The sequence below is a fragment of the Galeopterus variegatus genome, unplaced genomic scaffold (genome assembly GCF_000696425.1).
Source record: "Galeopterus variegatus unplaced genomic scaffold, G_variegatus-3.0.2 Scaffold134, whole genome shotgun sequence".
Classification (NCBI taxonomy): Eukaryota; Metazoa; Chordata; class Mammalia; order Dermoptera; family Cynocephalidae; genus Galeopterus; species Galeopterus variegatus.
Window position 1 is genome coordinate 475,746 of NW_007726245.1, and position 27,931 is coordinate 503,676.

Here is a 27,931-nt window from a genome sequence, read left to right on the forward strand (position 1 = left end):
GCAAACAGGTCATTTAGGACTCCTGCAACATGCTAGGGACCTGAATCTTGGACTTGATTCCAGACACAATGGGGAGCCATTGAAAGGATTTTTAGGCTGGTGTGTTGGTGCATTTCTGTTGCTCATAACAAAATACATGGAACTCGGTATTTTATAAAGAAAAGAAATTTATTGCTTACAGTGTCAGAAGCTGGGAAGTCCAAAGTCCAGGGAACATAACTGGTGAGGGTCTTCTTTGGTGGTGGCTTTACAGCAATGCAGGGGTCTCACATGGCAGAAAATGGCAGAGCAGAGAGAGAGGCTCTCAAGTGCTCTACTTTTAAAGCCCTCAGAACCACGCCCCTGACCACCATTATTAATCCATTCACTGCAGCACAGTCCTACAGTCTAATCACCTCTTCAAGGCCCCACCTTTCAGTTACCATAATAGGATTTCCCACCCTCAGCAGTTACAGTGGGAATTAATTGGGGGACACGATTCAATCAATCTGCAGCAGCTGGTGAGTGAGACTGATCGACTGTACAAATCAGCAGCCCCACTCAATGGTGTGGTTGCAGGACCCCCAACAGATGATCAGTCATCTAAAGGGAAAAAATTTTTAAAAAAATTTTTATTGACTCAAAATTGATTATACATATTTTTGGTGATCAACATTGAGATATATTGATCAAATCAATATTACTAGCATATATATTGTTACAAATTCTAATTATTCTTTATGTTCCTTGTCCAGTCTCTCCCTATCCCCTTTTCCCTCCCCCCTCTAATTACCCCAGTAAAAGGAAGACTCCTAAAGAGATCAGTGGTACTGACTTTGATGATGTTGGGGGTGATGTTAAAGGGATCACATTTTTAGTGATGGGGAAAATTTAGGAACCCAGTTTGGTTATTAATCCAAGTATTTCAGAGAACTTGGGCTTCTGCAGACATATTTCACATAGCAAACCTTTTTCTGGCCCTAATTTATTTCAATACCTTGAAATAAATTGAAGACACCTGTGTAGTCTTAGAAGCTCAGAATTCCTAAGGAATGGTCAGAGAATTCAGATCATTCTACAAAGGCTCTCTGAGCACCGAGTTTGTGGCAGCATGAAACCTAACAGGTAAAGGGTCCCTGCCCTCGAGGAGGTCACAGTCCAGCAAAATAGAAGAAGATATAAGATGAATGTGATCATATAAAACAGGAAGTTTTACTGTGGGATTCTGATAGTAAAGTGAGAATGAAGAAAATATTTGCATCGCTGCAAGTTCAAGCCAAGGGTTTTGTTGTTGTTGTTGTTGTTGTTGTTGTTTTTTTAAAAGATGACCGGTAAGGGGATCTCAACCCTTGACTTGATGTTGTCAGCACCACGCTCAGCCAGTGAGCAAACCGGCCATCCCTATATGGGATCCGAACCCGTGGCCTTGGTGTTATCAGCACCGCACTCTACCGAGTGAGCCACGGGCCGGCCCCCAAGGGTTTTTATATATTAGGGACCTCACTCTTTTCTCTGGGGTCGCCGACATTGGTCTCACTGGGAGTGGCCAACTTTTCTTGAGCCACGAGTTAAATATCATTTTACCCAGCTATAGCTGCACCACAGTGACCATAGTCCTTATTTTCATTTGAGGGATGCAGGGTAGATTAATTAATCCTTATACAGTTTTACATTAAATTTAATAAAAGGTGAAAAAATATGTCATAAAAATTATTCGAATTAGAACACTTGAGAGCAAAAGGCGGTGCTATTAGTAATCTCACCCTGAAAACAGGTATAAACTGGGATTGTTCCAGGGAAAGTAAGACTTAACTGGCACTTTAGCTGTGATTCAGTTACTGACTATGAGTTTATTCATAAATAAGAGTTGGTTTCTTACTGCCACTTTCCACTCCTTTGGATGTCAGTTGTTGCTGGTGGTGACCCAGCTGCTCCAGTGTGCCTGGGAGAGGGCTCTGATTCACTTGGTCTCCCCCAATCCAGTGCCAAGATGGCAGTTCCAGCCATTGTACCCACACAGGAAGAAGAAAAGTAGCATCCCCAGGATCAGGAAAACTAAGGCTTTCCAGAAATCCTCAGTTGACTTCTGCTGTGCAACATTGGCCAGAAGTGTGTCCCACAGGACCGCAGCTGCAAGGGAGGTAAAGAAGGCATGTTTTCAATAGAGGAATAAAGCAAGAGAAGAGAGGGCTGGAAGGACATCAGTCAGCCAAACTGCAGAGTGTGTGCTGCAGGCGCCAGGTGGGACCCATGCACAGAGTGGTGGGAGTGGAAGAGGGCACCCTAACTCTGTAAGGGGTGGTGGAGGTGATGGAAAAGGTTTCCCAGGATAAAAACCCAGCCTCAGAGCTCTGCAGACAAATGAGGGTGGGAAAGGGCCTTCAAGGCAGATCTAACCACAGGAGGTGCAGGGTGCGTGCTCAGGAAATGACACCTGACGCATAGGAAGGGGAAGATACTAACGAGTTTGGGTTTTATTAGCTATTTTATAAATTATCTAAGGCACTTCAGAAATAGATTTCAGGGGGGCCAGCCTGTGGCTCACTTGGAAGAGTGTGGTGCTGACATCACCAAGTCAAGGGTTAAGATCCCCTTATCGGTCATCTTTTTCAAAAAAAAAAAGAAAGAAAGAACAGAAAAAGAAAGAAATAGATTCCAGGGCATTCCCAGACCTACCTAATCAGAACTTCCAGGTGATGCCTTTGATCTGGCAGGTTTGGGAAATCTGGCTCCCGTCTAGACCGGAAGTTTTCAAAATGTAGGTGCTGGCTAAAGCCACATGCAGGGATCCACCCAGACCATGGAATCAGAGCAAATCCAGCAAGTGAGAGAGCTGCTTGACTAAGGAAATGGCCACTGGGTCACTGCTAACCTGTCAGCTTGGTGGGGCTGGGAATGAAGTTGGACCAGTTCTACCTGTAAGGTGCAAATAAAAACTAGAAAAACAGCAAGAGAGACTTATCTGAGTTCTTTCTGGGTGTGGCTGAGGCTGTACCATCTCAGCCTTTTGGCAATTCCTGAAACCCTCCCAGCTGGGACCCCTATCCTGGCCAAGAAGTTAGAAGGAACTGGAAGAAAGATGAGTCAGAAGGTCACAAGGTCTCTGGGCTTGGGTGGGGCTCACCCATCCCTCAGGGCTTCCCCTACAGCTCATCCCCTCCTCCCACCCCCACCCACGACTTCCTTTCACCTATACACTATATTCCCCCAACTCCCCAATTCCCCACTCCAGAGTCCCCCTGAGGGTGCACTCAAAAAGCTGGAGGGAAAGGAGAGAATGAAGAATCCCACGGTGCTGGTGCCTTCACTCCCTGGGCTGGATGGACACTAATTGCTGGGCAGCCTGCTACCAGCGACACTGGTTTTGCAGGGCAAAGCATCATTTGTCTTGAGTCAGACATATATCTTAAATAAAATTTGGTAAAATCTGGGATTCCGGGCTGGCACTGGCATTTGTAGCTAGAGAAGACATAAAAAAGCATCATGTTCATCGATAATGTGCACTGCTGGCCCTCAAATGGTGACATCGCTTGCATTTGTCTTTGGGTACCTTCCCGATTTTGTTCCATTTATTCAATAATCATTTATTTGAGGACCTGCCCTCTGCCAGAACTGTTGCTGGCTCTGGGGCCCCAAGGAAGAAAGGCACAAGCCCAGACCATGAGTGTTCTCCCCAGAAGAAAAGAAAGATGCTGTGAGAAGCAGGGAGAGAGGCTGTGACCGCCCTGAGGCCAGCAAGGAGGACACTAACCAGGAAGGGGGTGGGGGTGGGGGAGGGGGAGGCAAAGATGTCCAAGCTGAGTCTTGAAAAGCCAGCCCAGTTGATCAGCCCAAAGAGTTTTTCTATGCTCTAAGAAGCTAGCCAGGGCCAGCCCAGTGGTGCACTGCTACAGTGCGCCGCTTGAGAGCGTGGCGGCGCTCCCGCCGAGGGTTCGGATCCCACGTACAGACCGGCCGCTCACTGGCTGAACTAGGTGCGGGCGCAACACCGAGGGTTGCGATCCCGTTGCCGGTCCCGGTCAAAAAAAAAAAAAAGAAGCTAGCCAGATGGAAGAGATCATGGTGGGACTCGGGGGATAAAACAGGGGAGTGTGTACAGTCCTCCTCTTTCCTCCAGAGACTGTCCCGTTTGCCTGTCCCTTCTCCCCCTCCCCCCCTCCGACCTCAGGAAAGAGAAGGAGCAGAAAAGGCCCAAAGAGAAGGTATGTGCTGGGAGGTGGGGAGCGGCTCGTCAATCTTCTGATGAAGGGTGGAATGCGGAGGGGAGAGGGTGGTGTCGTTCTGGCTGTGGAATCATGCAGTGAAATCCGTGGGAAGAGTAACGAGGACGTTCAGGTGGCTTTCCCTCAGATCCCAGCTTGGAGACCATCACTGCTCTGCCACCCGCCCCTCTAATCGCACCCAGCCACTCACTCATTCACTCTTCACTCAACTGATAGTGAGTGAGCACATTCTTCTAGATGCCCGAGATACAGCCATGCACGGGACAAAGGCCGTGACCATGACCGTGACCGCGGGAGACTTCCGTTCTTGTGGGGAGGCAGACAAAGACCAATCAAACAAGTATGGGACAAAGAGGAAGAAGAAAGGGAAGGGGGAGGAGGTGCACTCGCGGGGAGGAAGGTGGGCAGAGGCCAGAAGGAAGCCAGAGGGAGGGGAGCCATGCAGGTGTCTGGGGGATGCATTCCAGGTGGAGAGAGCAGCTTCTGCAAAGGGCCTGAGGCAGGACTGTCCAAAGGGCCTGGAGGCTGGCAGTGTGACCGGAATGGGGTGGACAAAGCCCGGAATTCACTGTAAATGAAGAGACCCAGAGGAGTTCAAGAGCACCAGCTTTGCAGTCATGCATGCCTGAGGTCCACTCTTCACTAGTGGTCTACATTTAGGCAGGTTGCTTTATCTCCCTCAGGCTCAGTTTCCTTGTCTGTAGAATGGGAAGGCCAGTGTTACTGCACTATGGTGTCGTACACACTTCCCCTGAAGAAATGGCAGCTATTATCAGAGTTATTATAAATACAATGTTTACATGTTCAATATATAGTATTAGCATTTTCCCAAAGAGGTTTTCTGGCAAAATAAAAGAAGCCAGATTCTTTTCTTTTCTTTTCTTTTTTGGTTTTATAAAAATGTCTTCAGTTACGTTGCCAGCAACATGTACTGTGTTTGGGGTGCGTGGTTATCATATCCTTCCAATCACAAAATACACTCCCCACTTCCCCTGCTCCTCAAAGCGGGGGCTTGCCACCATTACCCCAGAGCTTCAGTACAGGCATCAGCAGCAAGGCCCAGAGGAGTGAAAAGCTTGGCTGGCTCTAGACAAGACAGTTGTCAGAGCCAGAATTAGGATCCAGTCTTCTTCAGACGGAAGCAGAAGTTTCTCTTTGAATCAACACTTCCTTCCACTTTCTTGTCATTTGAACAAGGAGAAGCCCTAAGAGTTTAAACCCTTTCCAGGGAGTTCTGAACCATGGTCACGAGACATCCGTCTCCGCGTCACTTTTTTTTTTTTGTGGGCAGCTGGCCACTAAGGGGATTAGAACTTATCTTTAGTTTTGAACATGAGTCATTGAGAGGTCCCTCAGCTACTGGCCTGAGTCTTTGGAATGCTCTCTGGAATGTGGGCAGCTTGTAGCAGGTATTGCTTCTGCCCCATCCCTGCCTGAAGGCCCAAGCCAGGCAATGGATGCCGTATCTGATCTGGAATGTTCTGTTCAGTCACACCTTGGGCTAGCCTCTCTTGCTGTAATGCTTACTCACCTTATTGCAGAAACACAGTGCAACACAGCTTCTGTCCCCTGCAGGACAGGCATAGGCATCCCTGCTCTTCTGTGCTCCGTGTTCTTGGCTCCTCTCATAACCCACTCCATCCCACCTGTCTGGGCCAGGGGTTTATGATGCTGGGAGAGATGGGCACAGACCTTGTCCTGGAGCAGCTTGTTATAGCAGGGAAAAAAGTAGCAATGACAATGAATGAATAATGTTGTATTAAAGAAAAATTATAGCTCAGTTGGTTACAGCATGGTGTCACAACACCAAGGTCAAGGGTTTGGATCCTCCTACCTAATAGGTCTGCAACATAACCAGCGCCACTTTAGACAAGCCCAAGTACAAAATGGCACCACCCACCTCCTCCCTTCCTGACTTAAACAGAAACCCCTTGTGCTTCTGCAAGGATGCAGTTCTCCACCCTGATCCACATTAGCACAATGACCCTCCTTGATGGTATCAGCCAGCCCTTGGCGCACTATATAAGCTCTACCACCCCCATACCTGGTGCTGTCCCCTTTCCAGGGCAGCCCTGGGATGCCTGCTACTTGAGCACAGCCCGGTAGATTTCTTTCTTTAATAAAGCTTGAACAGTACCTGGCATCTCGGCTTACTTTCTTTCACTACCGGCCAGCCACAAAAATAAAAAAAAAGAAAGAAAGAAAAATTAAAGACTCAAAGGCTAAAGGTGAAGAAGCATTGGATGGAACAGTTTACCGCTAAGCAGGAAGTGGGCAGCCCAGAAACAAGCCTAGGCTCTGAGTGAGGTTTGAGAAAAGTGCAAAGGCCATTGGCTGTCCCTCCTCCACAGGGAAGGCAACTCTGACTGTTGCTGATACGCTGGCTGTTGGATAGGACTGGCTGGCAGGAGGTGCAATGGGGAATGGGTGCAGCTGCCTCTGCTGCCCCTATGAGCCAGGAATGATGGTGCCAGTCAGATCTGCAAGGCCATCAACAGGCCAGGTGGCCAGGCAGCTAACTGGCTAGCTGCAAAGGGCTGAAACAATAGCAGGGACATGGAACCTAGACTGGAGTAGTCAAGAAAAAGGCATAGAAAAGGGTATGGTGATTTTCTTCCCTGTTTGCTTTTTCTGAAAACACTTACTCCTCTTAAATAAATGTATAACAATAATAGCTCTCATTGATTGTTCACTTAATATGTGGCAGGTGCTTTGCTAAACTCGTTATACACATGTACTATCTCATTTAATCCTCACACCAACCTTGTGAAGTCTTATCATAACCTTCGTTTTATAGACAAGGAAACTGAAGAATTTAATTCCAGGGAGGTTAAGTAACTTTACCAAGGTTCAAATACAGATCTTACCCAGAGTCCAAACTTTTAAACCACCAGACTCTGTCTATACTATGTTTTCTTTTTTTTTTAATTTAAATAGATGACCGGTAAGGGGATCTCAACCCTTGACTTGGTGTTGTCAGCACCACGCTCAACCAGTGAGCAAACCGGCCATCCCTATATGGGATCCGAACCCGTGGCCTTGGTGTTATCAGCACCACACTCTCCCAAGTGAGCCACTGGGCCGGCCCACTATGTTTTCTTCAAACAACTCTTTGTGGTGGGCTTGACTTGCAACTCTCAGTTCTTTGAACTCAATCTACATATAAACCAGTCCTCCAGTGTCTGCCTTAAAAAAAATGCTTATCACATTTAAATATTTATTAAAAGTCTCTCTCTCCCTGCAATGATGTATTTCCCAAATAATGTTTCTGATGAAGCCAGAAGAGAGAAATATTGGCCAAACCCCATCGTGACGAGAATTTTGCTGAGATAAACATTTTTCAGAATATTAGGTCATTAGGGAGAGTTTAGGAATCCTTTGTTATAAAGAGAGCGTTTTGATGAGATGGAATTTGCCTTAACCAGTTTACTTGTTTACACTTACTCTGAGCATAAAGCCACCCTCACATATCGCCTTCTGTCAGGCAATTCACCGTCCTCACTAGGCATTAGCCACTGGGAAAATGGATGACACTGGACAAAGAGGCACAAAGCACACAATGCATCTCTGCTTTAGTCTGTCAAGAAAAATACTTGCCTTGGGCAAGCCCGGGGCTCACTTGGGAGAGCGTGGTGCTGCCAACACCAAGTCAAGGGTTAAGATCCCCTTACCGGTCATCTTTTTTAAAAATTAAATTAATTAATCAATTAATTGTTTTTTAAAAAGAGAGATACCTGCCTTTATGCCTGGCCCAACCTTAAAAAGTTAGGGAAGTAACATGGCGAATAGGGACTACGACAAAACGATTCACACAGCTAAGGGGGATGAATGTCAACTTCAGAGCTTTTAGTGACTTCTCCTGACCTCTGCTGGACACATTTGGGATTGCATGGCACCCAGGTCCTTCAACCAGCAAAATAAGAATTTCAGAGTTGAAGTTTACAGACTGTCTCATCTAAATCCCTCATTTCAGAGATGTAGAAAGTAGGATTCCATGGGTTTGTGTGATTTATCCAAGGTAACACAGTCAGTTATGTACTGACATATTCAGGACCAGTCCTAGAAATATATTATTGCCTGATAAAACACAGATGTGCACATGTTGATTAACTCCATTGGGATGAATAAATACTTACTAGAAATACTAACAGCTGGGCTGGCCCAGTGGCGCACTCGGTAGAGTGCGGCGCTTGGGAGTGCGGCGGCGCTCCTGCCGAGGGTTCGGATCCCATATAGAGACTGGTCCGCTCACTGGTTGAGCGTGGTGCGGGCGCAACACCGAGGGTTGCGATCCCGTTACTGGTCACGAAAAAAGACAAAAAGGAAAAAAAAAAAAAAAAGAAATAGTAACAGCTGACATAGACAAAGTGGTAACCAAGAGCCCAAATTAGGATTATTTGAGCAAGGTCATATTTATCTTCATATCCCAAATCCCTTACCTCAGTCCCTTAATTCGATAATTACCTTCAATCACTGTTTGATGACGTATGTACAGTAATAGAGAGGAGGTTCATAAAATTCATTTTCACAAAAGCTTTTTTTTATTTCAAATTCCTCTTCCTCCTTATGGTTTGTTAAAATTAGTTTGCATTCCCAGAGGAAACTTGAACTGACCATAGGAAAGAAGACTGCCCAAGGTTAAAAGGATTGCTCCTTTCAAGAATTAACTCTGCTAGTGTCCCTGCAAAAGCACGTGGGTCCTAAGGGAGGCATCTGAAGGTTTCTGGTGTTTCTTCAGCTAAGAGTTCCAGTTCTTCCCGCTGCCTTGAGGCTGTATCTAGACGAGAAAGCTGAGTGACCACTGATATATGTAGTCAAATTATTCCACATTTTAAAAAATATCCAAATGCATAGCATTATCTAGATGAGTAGAGGATCATATTTGAAAGAACATAAGCTTTGCAGCCAGCTGCAAAAATAATTAAATAAATAAAAATCATACAAGATGAAATAACACAAGCTTTGGAGCCAGGCAGTTAGTGGCTACTTACTAGCTTTGTAAGCTTCGGTAAATGACTTAACTTCTCTCTTGAGTCTCACTGTCTTCAGCAATAAAATAGGAATCACAAATGATACCTTCCCAGAGAGTTGTCTGAGACTACACGAGACTCTGTGTGTGCAAATCCTTAGCATAATACCTGGTACAATAGGCCAAAGGGAGAGATAGTGCTTAATTTCTCATGTGATATTAAAAACACCTGATTTCATGGTGGAAGTTATACTAGTTTTGTTTTACTCACAAAAAGTACTTATTTATATATTTATTATGGAGAAATATTCAATTCTATATCTAAATAATAAAATAATCCCAAATGGACAGGACAGATATTCACAAATGCTTGGAAGAGAGTGATAAAACATTCCCATTCCAGTATTTTTTTTTTTTTTTTAAAGATGACCGGTAAGGGGATCTTAACCCTTGACTTGGTGTTGTCAGCACCACGCTCAGCCAGTGAGCGAACCNCTAGAGATGGATGGTGGTGATGGTTGCACAACAGTGTGAATGTACTTAACACTATTGAATTGTGCACTTAAAATGGTCAAAAAGATCAATTTTATGTTCTGTGAAGTTTACATTAAAAATTTTTAAAACTGGTAAAATGGTAAATTTTTTTTTTTTTTTTTAAAAGATGACCGGTAAGGGGATCTTAACCCTTGACTTGGTGTTGTCAGCACCACGCTCAGCCAGTGAGCGAACCGGCCATCCCTATATGGGATCCGAACCCGGGGCCTTGGTGTTATCAGCACCGCACTCTACCGAGTGAGCCACGGGCCGGCCCTCCAGTATTTTTTTGGTCCTTTGCTTTTTGTGGTTTTGTTGTGCATTTTCCACAATAAAAAGTGCTCTTAAAACTTGGCAGCTAAATTGTGTGTGTGTGTTTAAACATTTCGCAGACATTTGCTAAACACATTTCCTTTGAGAAGAAATGAGTCTGTCAGTGAGAAACTGTGGGTACGATGCCCCCCTGAGTTAATGAAGGCAACCGAGGCTGTCTTTAGTTGCAATGAGGGAGGGGAAGCATGCCCTCGTCCCTTTATAGTGCTAGAGATTGTCTAGTCCAGCACCCTGCATGGAACTGCACAGGAGTTACAGCGGCGGTGCTACTGAGAAAAAACAACAAAGACATGATTCTGGAGTCTCAGAACCCTTTAACCAGGGCAGTGCTGCACTCGCCAGTTTTATGATTTGTCTTCTCCCATAGGAAGGTTTTGTTTGCAGAAAGTTTTTGGTGGCAGAAAAGTATCTGCAGAACACATATCTAGTCTCATTTCCTAATTTTCCATAGGATGAAATAGGCTCAGGGAAGTGAAATGACTTATCACTAAGTTAGTAGTAGAACTAGAAAGATCTGTATCTGTTTCAGGGGTCTTGGTTGCTGGCTACAGAAGCCAACTCTGGATAACTGAAGCAAAGGCTCACCAGGGCTCGCAGAATTCATGGGAGCCTGAGAGTCAGACTTGGAAGTGACAGGAATCTAGAGCTCTCTGGAAGGACAGGAAGCTGAACAGAGTTCACAGAGAGTCCATAAATTATCTCTGAACCAGAGGAGCCTGTTTGAGATAATGATGCCTCTACTACCTCTTCTGCAATGGATGGCATCACCCGTCCCCTCTTTTTCTCATGTCACTTGCTCAAGATGCAAAGTCCCAGGAGAGAGTCCGATTGGCTGAGGTGAGGTCACATGCTCATGTCCAGGCTGAATGGGAGCCAGGAGAGAAGTCCGGCCCCTTGAGCACCCACAGCGGGAGCGTCATCCACAACTGCCCACTCATAATGGGGGCGGGGGTGATGCTTCAAAACGAAACTGGGATATTGTTACGGGGGAATGGATGTGGGGCAGCTCGTGTGGCAACCACGAGGAGCTGATGGCATAGAGCAGATCCTGACCGATGGACACATTGTCCCCAACAGAAAGAGAGAAAGCAGGGAGAAAAAGATCTTTGTTGATGTTTACCCTGACCCTGATCTTCCACCCAGTAAACCTCTCTTCTGCTGTTATATTACTGGTATAGTTGTGAAAACCCTGACAGTAGCCCCTGTGCACTCCACCAACTCATTACTAACTTGAAACTAGGTATTTAATAGTACTATACCCATTGCTGAACAATGACTCTTTTAGAATAATATTCCTTAAAATGTAGGTCTGGGTCCAAGGACGGGATAAAGAGCAGGTCAGCCTTTAGGGAAGTTCTGATGGTGTATCCTTCAGGGTTCTCTGGAGAAACAGAACCAATAGGAAATGTATACACATAGGGAGATGTTTCTTTTAAGGACTTAGTTCACATAATTGTGGAGGCTGGCAAAGCCCAAAATTTGCGGAGTCAGTCAGCAGGCTGGAGACCCAGGGTAGAGTTGAAGTTTAAGCCCAAAGGCAGTCTGCTCACAGAATTCCCTCTCCTTCTGGGGAGGTAGCCTTTTTTCTTTTAAGGTCTTCAACTAATTGTTTGAGGCCCACCCACCTTATGGACGGAAATCAGCTTTACTCAAAGTCTATTGATTTAAATATTAATCTCATCTAAACGTGCCTTCACAGGAACATCTACAGACAGTCCCTGACTTATGATAGTTTAACTTGAAGATTTTTTGACTTTATGATGGAAAGCAATATGCATTCAGTAGAAACTGTACTTTGAATTTTGATCTTTTCCTGGGCTGATGATATGCAGTATGATACTCTGTTGTGGTGCTGGGCAGCAGCGGTGAGCTGCATCTAGCTCTCAGTCAGCCACGTGGTCACAAGGGTAAACAATAAATCCTGTCCTGTACAGTGTACTGTATTCAACTAGTTACATGAGACATTCAACACTTTTTTGTTGTTTTGGGGTTTGTTTGTTTGTTTTGTTTAGTCAGTTGGCCAGTGCAGGGATCCAAACTCTTGATCTTGCTGTTATAACACCACACTCTAACCAACCGAGCTAACCAACCAGCCATAACACTTCATTATAAAATAGGTTTTGTGTTAAATGGTGTATTAGTCCATTTTGTGTTGCTATAACAGAATACCTGAAACTGGGTGATTTATAAAGAAAACAAAATTTATTGCTTACAGTTTCTGAGGCTAGGAAGTCCAAAGTCCATCTGGTGGTGGCAACAATGACCAAGGGGTCTCACATTGCGAGACAGTGGAAGCAGAGACAACAGAGAGAGCATGACAGACTCTCCTCTTCTTTCAAAGCCCTAAGAACCACACCCCTGACCACCATTTTTAATCCATTCACTACTGCACGGTCCTACAATCTAATCATCTCTTTAAGGCTCCACCTTTCAATTACGGATGGAGTTTGGATGTGTTGTCCCCTCCAAAACTCATGTGGAAATTTAATCTCCAGTGTGGCAGTGTTGGAAACTGATTGAGTCATCGGGGCGGATCCCTCATGAGTGGATTTAATGCTCTCCCTGGGGGAGGGGGGATTAATGAGTGAGTTCTTGCTCTATTAGTTCCTGCGAGAGCTGAATGTTTAAAGGATGCTGGCACCTCTTTTCTCTCTCTCTTGCTTCCTCTTGCCATGTCATCTGCTTGTACCTGCTGGCTCCCTGCCACTTTCCGCCATGAGTAGCAGCAGCCTGACGTCCATGCCAGATGCAGCTGTCCCAGAATCATAAGCCAAATAAACTCTCTTCTTTAAAAATTACCCAGTCTCAGGTAATTCTGTTATAACAGCACAAAACAGACTAAAACAGAAAATTGGTACCAAGGAGTGGGCTGCTGCTATACAGATACCTGAAAATGTGGACGCATCTTTGGAGCTGGGTAATGGGCAAAGGTTGGAGGAGTTTGGAGAACTTAGAAGAAGACAGAAAGACAAGGGAAAGTTTGGAATGTCTCGGAGACTTATGTGGTGGCGAGCAGAATGCTGATAGAAATGTGGGCAGTAAAGGCCATACAGATGATGAGGTCTCAGATAGCAATGAGGGACTAATTGGGAATTGGACAAAAGATAACCCTTGATACACCATAGCAAGGAACTTAGGTGCATTGTGTCTATGACCTTGGACTTCGTGGAAGTTGGAACTTAAGAGTTGTGAACCAGAGCATTTCTTTTCTTTTTTCTTTTTAAAAAGATGACCGGTAAGGGGATCTTAACCCTTGACTTGGTGTTGTCAGCACCACGCTCACCCAATGAGCTAACCAGCCATCCCTATATGGGATCCGAACCCGGGTCCTTAGTGTTATAAGCACCGCACTCTCCCGAGTGAGCCACGGGCCGGCCCAACCAGAGCATTTGGCCAAAGAAATTTCTAAGCAGCAAAGCATTAAGGAAGCTGCATGGTTGCTTTTAAGAGCCTACTCTCAGTTATGGTGGCAAAATCATGATGTAAAGCCAGAATTTAAAAGGGAATCAGGGCCGGCCTGATGGCGCACTGAAGAGTGTGCCGCTTGGGAGTGTGGCGGCGCTCCTGCTGAGGGTTCGGATCCCATTTGGAGACCAGTTCCCGCTCACTGGCTGAGCGTGGTGCGGGCGTGACACCGAGGGTTGCGATCCCGTTACCGGTCAGTAAAAAAGACAAAAGTGAAAAAAAATAATAAAAAAAATAAAAATAAAAATAAAAGGGAATCAGAGTGTAAAGACTTGGAGAATTTGCAGCCTGGCCATGCGGTAAAGAAGCGGAGAGCTGGCGAACAATGTAAGAGTGAGGCAGATAAACTGTTTGCTAAAGACATTATCCTGGTGGTGAGGCAGCCAGATGCTAATAGCGGAGAAAATGAGAGGAAAGCCCTGCAGGCATTTGAGAAGCCTGGAAGGGCGCCCCAGCCATCACAGACCCTGAGGCCTAGAAGGACTGAGTTATCCTGAAGGACAGACCTGGGGCACAGCTGCCCTCAGGATCCTGCTCCCTGCAGCCCAGCTGCTCTGGCTGGAGCAGCCCCAAGTGTGGTTCATGCAGCAGCCCTGAAGAGTAGAGGCCCGAAACCTTGGTGGTGTCCACGCTGTGTTAAGTCTGCAGGCTGGCAGGATGTGAGAGCAGTGGAGGTGTGGCAGCCTCCACCCAGATTCCAGAGGATGTATGATAAGGCCTGGGGGCCCAGGCAGAGACCTGTTGCAGGGGTGGAGCCACTGCAGAGGACATCTGCTAGAGCAATGCCAAGCAGGAAAGTGGGGTTGGAGCCCCCACAGGGAGCCCCCACCAGGGAAATGTCTAGTGGAGCCAAGGCAGCAGGACCACCATGGAGACCCCAGACTTATGGAGCTACCAGAGTGGAACACTGGCCTGGAAAAGTTGCAGGCACCAGTGCGGCCCACTGGGGTGCACCTGGCAGAGCTGTGCAAATGAGGCTGCCTGAGGCTTTGGGTGCCCAGATGCCCAATTGTGCCCAGGATGCAGGACTTGGAGTCAAAGAAGATTATTTTGGAGCTTTAGGACATAAAGTCTGCTCTGCTGGGTTTCAGACTTGTTTGGGGCCTGTTTCTCCTTTCTTCTAGTCTATTCCTCCCTTTTGGAATGGGAACATGAACCCAATGTCTGTTCCGCCATTGTATCTTGGCAGTAGATAAATTTGGGTTTGGTTTTCAGGTTCACAGCTAGAAGGACTTTTGCTTTTGGTCTCAGATGAGACTTTGGACTTTGGACTTTTAAGTTGGTGCTGGAGCAAGCTAAGACTTTTGGGACTGTTAGGATAGAATGATTTTATTTTGTATGTGAGAGTGACATGAATTTGGGGGGGCCAGGGGCGGAATGATGGAGTTTGGATGTGTTGTCCCCTCCAAAACTCATGTGGAAATTTGATTTCAATGTGGCAGTGTTGGAAACTGATTGAGTCATGGGGGCGGATCCCTTGTGAATGGATTAATGCTCTCCCTGGGGGCGGGGGGGTAGTGAGTGAGTTTTAGCTCTATTAGTTCCCTTGAGAGCTGATTGTTTAAAGGACCCTGGCCCCTCCTCTCTCTCTCTCTCTCTCTCTCCCCTCTCTCTCTCTCTCCCCCCCCTCCCTCCCTCTCTCCCCCCTCTCTTTCTTTCTCTCACTCACTCACTTTCTCTCACCATGTGATCTTGTGGCCTAGCCACGTTGATATAAAATTAACCATCACAGATGGGTCTCAGAAAAAGAACAAGGACAATTTAAATGACTTTACAGCCAACTATAGCCACAGTGTGACCTTGGGCAGTCACTTTCCTCTCTGAACCTGTTTCTTTACTGTAAAATGAGGGATTTGAGTTGGGTGATCTTAAGGGTTTGAGGGTCAATTGGCAAGGAGAGTATAAGCATCTAGTTTATCCACCCTTCTCTGATTCTCACGGGGAATTTCTAACAGAGTTTACAATGGCAGGAACTCGGATCATGGAAGGTAGGCAGAATGTCTTCAGGGGTTTCCACCCAGCACTCATGTCCTCCTTCCTGGCAGTTTCTCAGCTTTTATTCAGGTTCCCACCTTCCCTCTCACAGCCATGTGCTTCAAGATTGGGCTCATCCCCAGCGCCAGGGGTTGGTCTGATTGGCCTAAGGGGATTTTTATCCCCCCGCCATTGACTGGTTCAGGAACCCTGGCCTAACACATGACATTCCCCCTGGACACAGGGTTGGGTTCTCAAAAGGGTTGATAACCAACTGAAGCCAATGAGACATAAGGAGACGTTTGCTGAAAGCTTCTGGAAAAGCTACATCCTGGTGCTTACGAGATAGCTGCCAGAAGAGGCTGTCTTCCTCTGGAACTTGTCAGGGGAGGCCTAGATCTGTGCCAGCCATCTTGCTACCAGCATAAGGTGACTCTAATGCAGGGGCAAGACGAGCTGAGGGAAGCTGGAGAACAAGAGCTGGAGCCCCGATTGTACCGCGTTTGATCACCCTCTAGAGATGGACTTTTTTAGAAATGGGATCCAATAAATCATTTGTATTTCTTAAGCCAGTTTTGAGTGGGGTTCCTGTTACTGTGGCAAACAGGAACAGACGCACGATAAAGGGTGCCATTCAAATGCTTCTGGAACTGGTGCTAGGTGGACCCTAACAGAGCCCTTCTACTCCTCTATCTTGGGGGGAGAGGGCAGGCAGACAAAACAAGCAGGAAGCCTGCACAGCAGGGCTTTCTCCGTGAGCCGACCACTGCACCAGGCAGCACATCCACGCAGCAGGGCTTCCTCTCAGATGTGCAAACAGGGAGGGAAAGATGTTTCAAATCTAAAGAAAAGGACCAGCCCAGATGATCAGGAGAAATCCTCCAAGTTGAAGTAAATGTATGCAACATTTTTAGAAAATTTATGAAGTAGATGTTTCTGTTTAAACTGCTCAGCATCTCTCCTCTACTTTTTTTTGGGGGGGGAGGCTGGATGGTTTTTTTTTGCGGGGGGGAGGCTGGATGGTATGAGGATCTGAACTGTTTGGACTTGGTGTTATAACACCGTGCTCTAACCAGCTGAGCACACCAACGTTTTTTGTTGTCGCTGCTGTGGTTGTTTCGGTTCTCTACCTTTTTTGATAACTGACCTAATCCAGTGACACAGGTCTGGGAGTGAGACCCAGGCTGGACCAGTAAGTATTTTCCTGAAATTTTCCCTGAAGCTGGAAGAAAGAAACTCTATCACCTCTTGGGTTACAGAGCTGAAAGGATATGAATTTGGTATTAATAATGTTTATGTTTCTAACCAAGGAGCCAAAATGCACCTGCAGTAGAAGAAAATGAAGCCAATGAAGTCAAAGAGAAAGAGAGAGAGACAGACAGGAAAGAATAGAGAATAGTTCCAGTCCCAGCCTCTCTTGCAGATCCCTGGACACATCCCAGTTCCTGCTCTTCCTTCAGTTTATCAGCCTCCCCAGTGTCTTCTTGATAACGGTCCCCTTTCCCTAACGTCACTTGCAGCTGTGCTTCTGTTTCTTGCATCTAAAGGGCTCTGGCAAGCAGCTTCTGTTTGTTGTTCTCAGCTAGCCAAATCGAAGGGAACTCTGGCCAATACAGAGCCAAGAGTTATAAGGAGGGATCGCGCTGAGATCCGGAAAGATTTTTTTGGAGAAGGAAACTACAAATGCCAAATGAAAAACCACATGGAGGAAGAGTTGCTGAAAATTAATTTAGTGAAGAAAAACAAGAAATTCACCTAGAACTCAAAGGAGAAATACGAAAAGTACAAACCCAAGAGTGATGTGGAGGACCTATTCAGGAGATCAAAGATAGACATACATACAGATCAACAATCTTTTATGCATTTGGGGGATTTTAGAAAGATGATTGGGGGTGGTGGTGGTGGGGAATAAATGCATGATCACACTAAAAAAAAAAAAAGAAAGATGATGTGGCACATACACTGGTGTTGCATACACCCCCCCAGCAGGGTCTAGGTCAATAATCAAAAACACTAACATTTTTGCAGTGAAACATGGAGGGAAGTAAGAAAAGATGACAAGTAGCCTTATTACCGAGCAAGGGCTCACTGCCCGACTCACACAGAAGCCAACACTATGGCACCAGTTTTTGAGAAAAGAAAGGGCTTTCTCTTGTGGGTGAGTCGGCAAGGAGGCAAGGCACTCTCAAATCTGTCTCTCGGATCCAGGGGCTGGGCAGGTTTTAAGGGGTACTGGGCAAGATTGGCTAGCTCCGAGTCAGGCCATACGATGGGGTGTAAGTTGATTGGCTAGCCCCAAGTCAGGCCATATGACAGGGTGTAAGTTGATTGGCTAGCTGCGAGTCAGGCCATATGACAGGGTGTAAGTTGATTGGCTAGCTGCGAGTCAGATCACCTATGGTGATGAAACTTCTGAATGCCAAATCCTTGCTGAAGGACTTCTCAGTTCCAAAAGGGCTCCGGTGTTTCAACTTCCAGCAAGATTTTCCTGCGGTGCTCAAGGTAATCTAGAGGGCAAGTTCCTTCTCTCTGTATGTGTTCAGCTTACATCCTGCAAGATAACTTGAAAAAAAAACTTGAGATAATGAAAATAAACCAGTTTCAACTAATTTTAGGTGGTTTCAGTCTCACATCATGTGGGTTATGGTTTGCCACTAAAAAAGTGTGGCTGACTCTTGGGAAAATTTTTGGTTTTTAGGGATTTTAGGGTTTTGGAATTGTGGCTAAAGGGATGTATAATAGGAATCCCTAAAAGAGAGCACAGGACTGATAAAATAGGAGCAGTCATCAAAGAATCGAGGGGGAGAAAACATTCAAGTGAAGATAGTATAACTTTGAAGTTCAAAAGATCACAGACTGTCAGGCCTAAATGCAGTCTGCTCACATTTTTTATTTGAGAAATATGAAAAAATTCCATAGGAATATAGAAAACTCTAATATATAATTTATTGCACCAATTGAATAAGTCTCCATACCAAACTTTATACCCTCTACACAGTGAATATCATTCTCTTAAAACATACATATTTATAAAAATTGATATATATTGGGCCACAAAGAAAAATTCTATTAATTCTGAAAAATAGCTTGACCAAGGCCACCCACTTGGGGGGTAATGGAGGTGCGATCCTAATCCAGGGCTCTACCTCTTTACTTTTCTCAATAATATGATATTCTCTGAGGATGAGTGAATAGTAATTCGCTTCCAAGTACAGATCATAGAAATCATTATTGTAATTTGGTGATAAAGACTGCAACTGGCTAAATGCCTAGAACAATGTAAATATTTAATAAACACTAGTTGATTGAATGAATGAACAAAGAACACATGAAACAAAAGACTCACCACGGAATTTTGTATTTTACATGGGATATACTCAAATGCACCATTCTTTTCTAGAACGTGCCCGAGACAAGGTTGGGGAAGGCAGCTGTTTCTTTATAAAGTAAGTGATGTAGCCAAGTAGCCATTAGGTACCATTAGAGGAAGCATTAAAGCAAGTATATACATGTAACCAAATTGCAGTAAAACTTCCCTAGAGTGACAGAGATCAACAGGAGATGGGGCCTAGAGAGCCTTAATGGTCTTCACTTATTCTGCCTCAAAACTTTTTAAGCTTTCCCCATGGTGTCCAGCCCCTGAGTAATGCACGTTTAATTCAGCTTCTCATGCAGAAAAATCAATAGCATTGCACCACAGACAGTTTATTACACATAATCTGAAGTTTAACACATAAATAAGTAATATACACAAACCATAGCACTTAAGAGTTCAATTTGAGGGCTCATCTTTTCCCACAAGTCAAAATACTTATTACATCTTATAAAATACTTCACATTATAAAATAATTAAAGGTTTTTTTAAAAATCCAGGCTGAAACTGCTTGGAAATTTTCCTTTAAAATAATTATTACGATGACTTTTATTTTAATAGTGCTTTACAGTTTAAAAGTTGTTTTTACATATCTTACCCTTTTCTGATCTTCCTCCTCAAATCCTTGTGAGTTAGAGAGGACAAGAAAACCCATTTAAGGGCCGGCCCGTGGCTCACTCGGGAGAGTGTGGTGCTGATAACACCAAGGCCACAGGTTCAGATCCCTACATAGGGATGGCCAGTTAGCTCACTTGGGAGAGCGTGGTGCTGACAACACCAAGTCAAGGGTTAAGATCCCCTTACTGGTCATCTTTTTTAGAAAAAAAAAAGAAAAAGAAAACCTATTTAGCAAATGAAGAAACTTAAAGATGAGGAGAAGAACCCAACTGCAAGAACTGGGATTCTCGAACATGCAGTCTATGATATTACTAGTCCCAGGAGGGACCGGTTCTATTTGGGGCTGGTGGGGGTGGTGAGATGGAAGCAGTGTGACCCTAAATTGTGTCTACTGCTGGAATTCAACCGTGTCGAGACTTGGTAAGGGAGGTTCACCAGAAATCTTTATGTTTTCTGGTAGTTTGTTTTGTAAGTTTTGGAAGATATTAGCTGGAGAGAGTTGAGTTAATCATACTCCTCAATTCATGGCACATTATCATCATCATGGAACTGTTCTGATTTTATTCAATTATAAACTTTCCTTTTATATACCATCCACACTCTATTTATATAAAGCTCAAAAGAGGCAAAGCTATTATTTAGTTACCAGGGTTGGGGATACCAGTGGTGTACCTGAAGTACATGTTGATAATGTTTTAGTTTTTTATCTGGGTCATTGTTATATAGAGTTATTCACTTTGTAAAAATTTATTGTGTTGTATACTTATGATTGGTGTAGCTTTCTGTATGTATGTTACACTTTATTAAAAAATTTACTTTAGGGGCCGGCCCGTGGCTCACTCGGTAGAGTGCGGTGCTGATAACACCAAGGCCGCGGGTTCGGATCCTATATAGGGATGGCCGGTTTGCTCACTGGCTGAGCGTGGTGCTGACAACACCAAGCCAAGGGTTGAGATCCCCTTACCGGTCATCTTTAAAAAAAAAAAAAAATTTACTTAAAAAAAATCCTACTGGAATTTTGAACAGAATTGCATAAATTCATGAATTAGTTTGGTAGAGAATGGACATCTTAGAATTGTTAACATCTTGGGCTGGCCCGTGGCTCACTCAGGAGAGTGCGGTGCTGATAACACCAAGGCCACGGGTTCGGATCCTATATAGGGATGGCCGGTTCACTCACTGGCTGAGCGTGGTGCTGACAACACCAAGTCAAGGGTTAAGATCCCCTTACCGGTCATCTTTAAAAAAAAAAAAAAAAAAAAAAGAATTGTTAACATCTTATCCATTAACATAATGCTAAAATTTTAAGAGTGATGTTTGTCCTACGGGATATTAGTCTGTAGTTTTCAGGGGGTTTTATTTTTGTTTATTTTTGTTTTTGTTTTCCTTGCAGTGTCTTTGTTCGGATTTAGTACCAGGGTAATGCTGGCCTCATAGGATGACTTGGGGAGTATTCACTCCTTTTCAATTCAATTTTCTGTAAGAGTTTGTGTAGAATTGGTATTATTTCTTTCTTAAATATTATAAAATTCACCAGCGAAGCTACCTTGGCCTGAAGTTTTTCTCTATGGAGAGGATTTTTAACTTCAGATACAATTTCTTTAATATATATAGGGATACTTAGGTTATCTATTTCTTCCTGAGCAAGTTTTGGTAGTTTGTGTCTTTCAGTAAATTTGTCCATTTCATATAAGTTATCATATTTATTAGCATAAAATTATTCACAGAATTCGCTTGTCATCCCTTTAATATCTGAGAACCTGTAGGGATGTCAGCTTTCTCATCTCTGATATTGCTGATTTGTGTCTTTCCTTTTTTTATTGATTAGTGTAGCTAAAGGTTTTCTTTTTTTTTTTTTTTTTAAAAAGATGACCGGTAAGGGGATCTTAACCCTTGACTTGGTGTTGTCAGCACCACGCTCACCCAGTGAGATAACCGGCCATCCCTATATGGGATCCGAACCCGTGGCCTTGATGTTATCAGCACCACACTCTCCCGAGTGAGCCACGGGCCGGCCCCTAGCTAAAGGTTTTCAATTTTATTGATCTCCTCAAAGAAGCAGCTGTTTGTTTCACTGATTTTTCTATTGTTTTTCTGTTTTCTGGTTTATTGTTTTATACTCTAATCTTTATTATTTCTTTTCTTCTGATTATTCTGGGTTTAATTTGCTCTCCTTTTTGAAGAATCTTAAGATGGAGACTGAGAACATTAATAAGAGATAAACAGATCAACAGAATAGAACAGAGTCCAGAAATAGACCTGTACATATACAGACAACTGATTTTCTATAAAAGTGCAAAAATAACTCAATGGAAGAAGGATAATTTTTTTCAACAAATGGTACTATAACAATTGGATATCCATATGCAAAAATAAAGATGGATTTTGATCCATATCTCACAACATATACAAAGATTAACTTATATATATCATAAACTTAAATGTAAAACCTAACACTAAAATTTCTAAGAGAAAACATAGGATAAAATCTTTGTGACCTTGCATTAGGTAAAGATTTCTTAGTCACACCAAAAGCACACTCCATAAAAGAAGAAATTGATAAACTAATCTTGAGCAAAATTAAGAATTTCTGCTCTTTGAAAGACCATGTTAAGAGAATAAAAAGGCAGGCCAGAGACTGGAGAAAATATTTGCAGATCACATATTTAATAAAGAACTTGTATCCAGATTCTACCCAGAATGCTCAAAATTCAGTAATAAGAAAAGAAACAGCTCAACTTTTAAAAGATGGGCAAAATATTTGAACAGACATTTCACCAAAGAAGATGTGTGGATGGCAAACAAGAACATAAAGAGATGTTCAATATAATCAGTCATTAGGGAAATGCAAATTAGAACCACAATGAGATATCACTACGTATCTATTAGAATTAAAAAGACTAATCATACTCAATATTGATGAGGTGAGAGAACAACTGAAACTGTCAAATGCTGCTTATGGGAAGGTAAAATGGTACAGCCAACTTGGAAGTTGCTTAAAAAGTTAAACATACACCTGTCATATGACTCAGCCATTCCACTAGGTATTTATCCAGTAGAAATGAACGTGTAAACCCATAAAAAAAACTTGCATATGAATGTTCATAGTGGCTTTATTTGTTTTAGCTCTAAACAAATAAATAGGTGAATGAATAAACAAATTATGATATATATATATGATGGAATACTACTCAACAATAAAAAAGAACAAACTATTGATACACACAACCACATGGATTAATCTCAAAATAATTATGTTGAGTTAAAGAAACCAGACAGAAAGATTATTGTATGTTTCTACTTATATAAAATTCTAGAAATGCAGAGAGAATAAAGCTACAGAGAGAATAAAGCTACAGAGAGAATAAAGCTACAGAGAGAATAAAGCTACAGAGAGAATAAAGCTACAGAGAGAATAAAGCTACAGAGAGAATAAAGCTACAGAGAGAAAAAAAGAACCACAGAGATCTGCAGGGGCGCTACCTGGAGTATTCAGGAGAACAGTGATCAGTACATGCATGTGAGGAAACCACATGAGACTGAGGAAAGAACCACCCTAAAGGATTAGAAGGAATAGTATCTGGAACTTACTGGGGCCTGTTTCCACTAGCCAGAAAATCTCATAATTCTTGGGGCATTGGGAAGAGAAAGGTTCTACCTCAGTAGTGAGGCAAAAGTAGCCCTAGACTAAATTCTACCCTGTCCTGACTAACAGATCTTATATGCCACACCCAAGAGGACCAAATTAATTTAACTGCATCCAAGAAGTAAGGTTAAGAATATTTAAAGGATTTCAAAACATTCATCACCCAAAAGGGTAAAATCCACTGATATGAAAAAAAAAAAAAAATTCTAGAAATGCAAATTAATCTATAGCAACAAAAAGGTTAGTGGTTGCTTGGGATGGGGACAAGAGTACAGGGAGAGGTGAGAGAGAAGGATTACAAAGGGACAGGAAGAAAATTTGAGAGTGATGAATATGTTAACTGTCTTCTTATGGTGATGGTTTCATAAGTGTATATATATATGTCAAAACTTAAATTGTATACTTTAAATGTGCAGTCAATCACATGTCAGTTACACTTCAATAAAACTGTTTTTAAAATGTCATGTCTTTGATTAGCTGGGTCCTTTTTATGACCTTTAAAAGGACATTTTTCCCTATAAAGATTTTGTGCATTTTTGTTAGGTTAATTCTAAGATATATGATAATTTCTGTCATCAGTTCATATCTTCTCATTACTTATTGTGTTAGTAGTATCACTCATTTTACTTGTGAATGGCCACATAATAAACCACTCCAAAACTGAGTGAATAAACACAACTGTTTTATTACTCATGACTCTGGGAGTCAGAGTTTCCAGGCAGCGCTCAGCAGGAACTGCTCCACATGATGTCAGTGGGAGCAACTTGACCAGTTTAGAGGATTCGAGATGGCTCCATTCACATGTCTGAGGCCTTGATGGGGGCAGGAGAGGCAAAGTCACATTGCAAAGGGATGGATCCAGAGAGGCATAATTTATTAAAGATTATTTATAATATTTTACCACATTAGTGGGAAGGAATACTGTGTTGGTTAGTTTTATGTGTCAAATTGATTGTGCCTTGGGGTGCCCAGATATTTGGTCATAGTCAGTGTTTCCATGAGGGGTTTTTGTTTTTGTTTTAATTTTTTTATTTCAGAATTGACTTTATGTACAGACATCATTTTAAAAATGCACATACACTGGAGATTTTCCAAGGAATAGGAGCTGGAAATAAAATTTTAGGGCAATTAGAACAACTGAAATTGTCCCAGAGAAGTTCTGAGGATCACACTTCCTTAAATGTCCTTGATAACCTCTTCAAGCTCTTCCTTGTGACAATGTAGAAATTCCAACCAAGCTGTGCTGTGGTTAGTTCTATGTTAGTTGCATTCAGCTTCTTCTCCATTACTTGTTTGAGGATAAGTGAGGACTTGATGGCTTCCTTCAGTATCATAGACTTATGGTAAACTTCTCACAGTGAGCTCTGGGCACCCTCTGAAGCAGAGCCAATTTCTAGAGCATCACCCTGTACAAAGGTCCCAGATGGGTCCATATAAAATGGCTGGGGTTCTTTCTTATTAACTTTTCCAAATAACAGTGCTACTCCAAAGGGATGAGACATGGCACTGATATCTGCATCTTCTTCTCCAAACTGTAGAGCCAGATTGGACATAGCCTTGATCACACTTTCCACTCTCAATAGCTCATTGTAGGTGAACCAGTGGTTCTGTATCTCCACTCTGGCTTTATTATTTAAAGTCTTAGCATCAGAAATTAGCTCACTCATAGCACAACCTATGTGAGCATCAATCTCTACAATTTTCTCAATGCTGCTGGGCTCTATGAGTGGGGAGGTAATTATCTTTTCCACAGTTAGGCACATGCTCTCTGATGTTTGGATTCCAATGGCTGTAGAACCAAGCTTGATAACCTCAATGGCATATTCCACTTGAAATAATCTTCCTTTAGGAGAAAAAGTATTCATACCCCTGCTGTACTCAGACCAGGTGAGAAACATGGTGGGGGCAGGAGAAGGCAGCTGTGGCTATGCAGGGATTGTGAGGACCAACATGACTCCACCAGCATCCAGCTCACTCACACTGCCACAGAACCAAGGGTCCTGCTCCCTGTGAGGGTGTTTCTGGATGAGATTAACATTTTAATAAGTAGACTGAATCAAGCAGATTGTCCTTTATGTGGGTGGGCTTCACCTAATCAGTTGAAGGCCTAACGAGAACAAGAGGCTGACCCTCCCCACTGAGTAAGAGAGAATTCTCCTGCCTGACAGCCTTTGCACTGGGGCATTGGCTCTTCCTGGTTCTGTAGTAGCTTCCAGCCTTTGGACTCAAACCAGGACATCGACTCTCTGAAGATCCGGACTTGGCAGAGCCAATTCCTTATAATGAATCCTTTATTATTTCTTAATTAATTAATTAATCTTATCGATTCTGTTTCTCTAGTGACCACTGACTAATACAAACATTATTTTTTTAAGTGATCATTTACACAGAAACCTTGGTGAACTCTCTTATTTGTAAATTTTTCTCTTCTCTAATAATCCTGACACCTCTAATTTATTTTTCTTGCCTTATAATGATGGCAAAGATCACCAATACTGTGTTTAATTATGTTTTCCTTTCATATTGATAAATTTTGTGTGTGTCAACTCGTCCTATATTACTTTTTCTCTTATTCTTTTTCTTTTTTTGTCTTATATTACTTTGATAGGCCCTACTTTTTGCCCTCTTTTGTATTTACTTTATTAATATTTTATTTAGAATTTTCCTGTCTTTGTCGATAAGCCTTAATTTTATTTTCTTTTACTGTTCTATGTGACTTTATAATCAATTAATACCAGTTTTACAAAATGATTTGGGTAACTTTCTATTCCTATTTTCTGAAACAACTTGCACAAGATAGGGGTCCTATTCCTTGCAAATCTGGTAAAACTTACCTATGGAATTATCAGGGCCAGAGAATTTGGGCAATGGAGGAGGATATCTTAATTACCAATTTATTTTCTTTCATTTTATTGATACATTCAAATTTCTATTTTTTCTTATGCTAATTTTGGCATTTTATACTTTTTTATCAATTTATCATTATCTAGATTTTAAACTTTACTGGGATATAGTTTATAGTAATTTTTGTTAATTTTTAAATCCCCATTTTGTCTGTGTACTATGCCTTTTTCATTCGATATTGTAGTACTTTTTTTTTTTTTTTTAAGATGACCAGTAAGGGGATCTTAACCCTTGACTTGGTGTTGTCAGCACCACACTCTCCCAAGTGAGCAAATCAGCCATCCTTATATAGGGATCCGAACCCTTGGCCTTGGTGTCATCAGCACCACACTCTCCCGAGTGAGCCACGGACCAGCCCCTATGTTGTAGTACTTTTAGTTTACTTGGTCTCTGTCTCTGTCTGTCTCTGTCTCTGTCTCTGTCTGTATCTTTGTCTCTCTCTTTCTCACTGTCTTTTTCTCCCCATGACTTTTGAAGAATTGATTTTGGTTTTATTAATCTCCTCTACTGTATTTTGTTCTCTATTTCATTGATTATTATTCCTTTTTATCTTGTTTCTTTTGGCTTACTCTATTGTTTCTAAATTTTCAGTTAAACACTTATTAAAAAAAGGCTCTCTAGTTTTCTTATTTATTTATGTATATAAATTCTCCTCTAGTTATAGCTTCAAACACATTTAGACACATAGTGTTTTAATTTTCATTTAGTTCTAAATATTTAAGAATTTCCTTATGATTTTCTATTTATTTGAAAAGTTATTTAGACACATGTGTTTTAGCTTAAATTATATGGAACTTTTTAAGCTAACTTTTAAAATTCATTTTTAATTTTATTACATCATAGTCAGAGAAAGTCTGTATGATATCAATTCTTTGGACCTAATTGAGCTTTTCTTTGTAGTCCAGTTCAGGTCAATTTTTGTGAATGTTTCATATATATAATGTTTCATGTATATAAAAACATGTAGTTTCTGATGAGTGAGTAATTCTATTTATGCTTTCTAGATCAGGTTTATTATTCAAATATTTTTTTATCTTTGCTTAACTTTTTGTTTGATTGATATATAGTTTCTAAAAGAGGTGTTTTAATAACTAGAAATATTAATTTACCTTTTTCTCCCCATAATTCTGCCAGTTGTAATTGTTATTGCTTAAAGCTATATTGTTTAGTGCATTCTCATGTTTATATGATGTTTATGTTTGTTCTACTGTTCCTTTTACTACCTCTCTTTGTCTCTTGTATGCTTTCATTTATTTTGTCAACTACAGAACTTGCTTCCTGGATTCTTTGGTTCATATTTGCCTAGTGTTATCTTTCTCATATCTACTTTTTTAACCTTTCAAATCTTTTTGCTTTAAATAACTCTCTTGTAGAAAATATAATGTTAGATTATTTTTAAAATTCAATTTGGCAAATTTTTATTGGTGGATTTAATCTATTTACATAAATTCTAATAATCAGTATATTTGGGCTATTTCTATCATTTCATTTCATGTTTTCTATTTCATATTTCACCTTGTTTCTTTTTTATTCTTTTCCTTCTTTCATTAGATAGAACACATTTTTATACCTCACACATTAATACCTATATTTCTCTCCATTCAACTTCTTAAGCCTATCAATACATATTTGTTCTCTCCCAAAGAGACATGTACCTGGGTCTATCTCATTAGCTCTGGTCTTTTTATGTTCACAATTTGTATTATCTAGAGATTGGGTTATGACCTACTAAATTCTTTTTCTTTTTTTTTTTTTTGTCATCATGTATTTAGGTAGCAATGAATTGGGTAACTTATTTCCACACCTGTATCTCAAAACTATTTCTGGCCTTATTTTTCTCCTTGCTGCAGAACTTCCTCCAGCAGTGTCTTCAAAGCCAGTCTTTGTGTGGGAAATCTTCTGAGGGCTTCTAG

General features: G+C 42.2%; 1 pseudogene; it reads right to left on the minus strand.

The window, feature by feature from the left end:
* Positions 1 to 24,290: 24,290 nt before the first annotated feature.
* LOC103604487 lies at positions 24,291 to 25,012 on the minus strand (annotated as a pseudogene).
* Between the last annotated feature and the right edge of the window lie 2,919 nt (positions 25,013 to 27,931).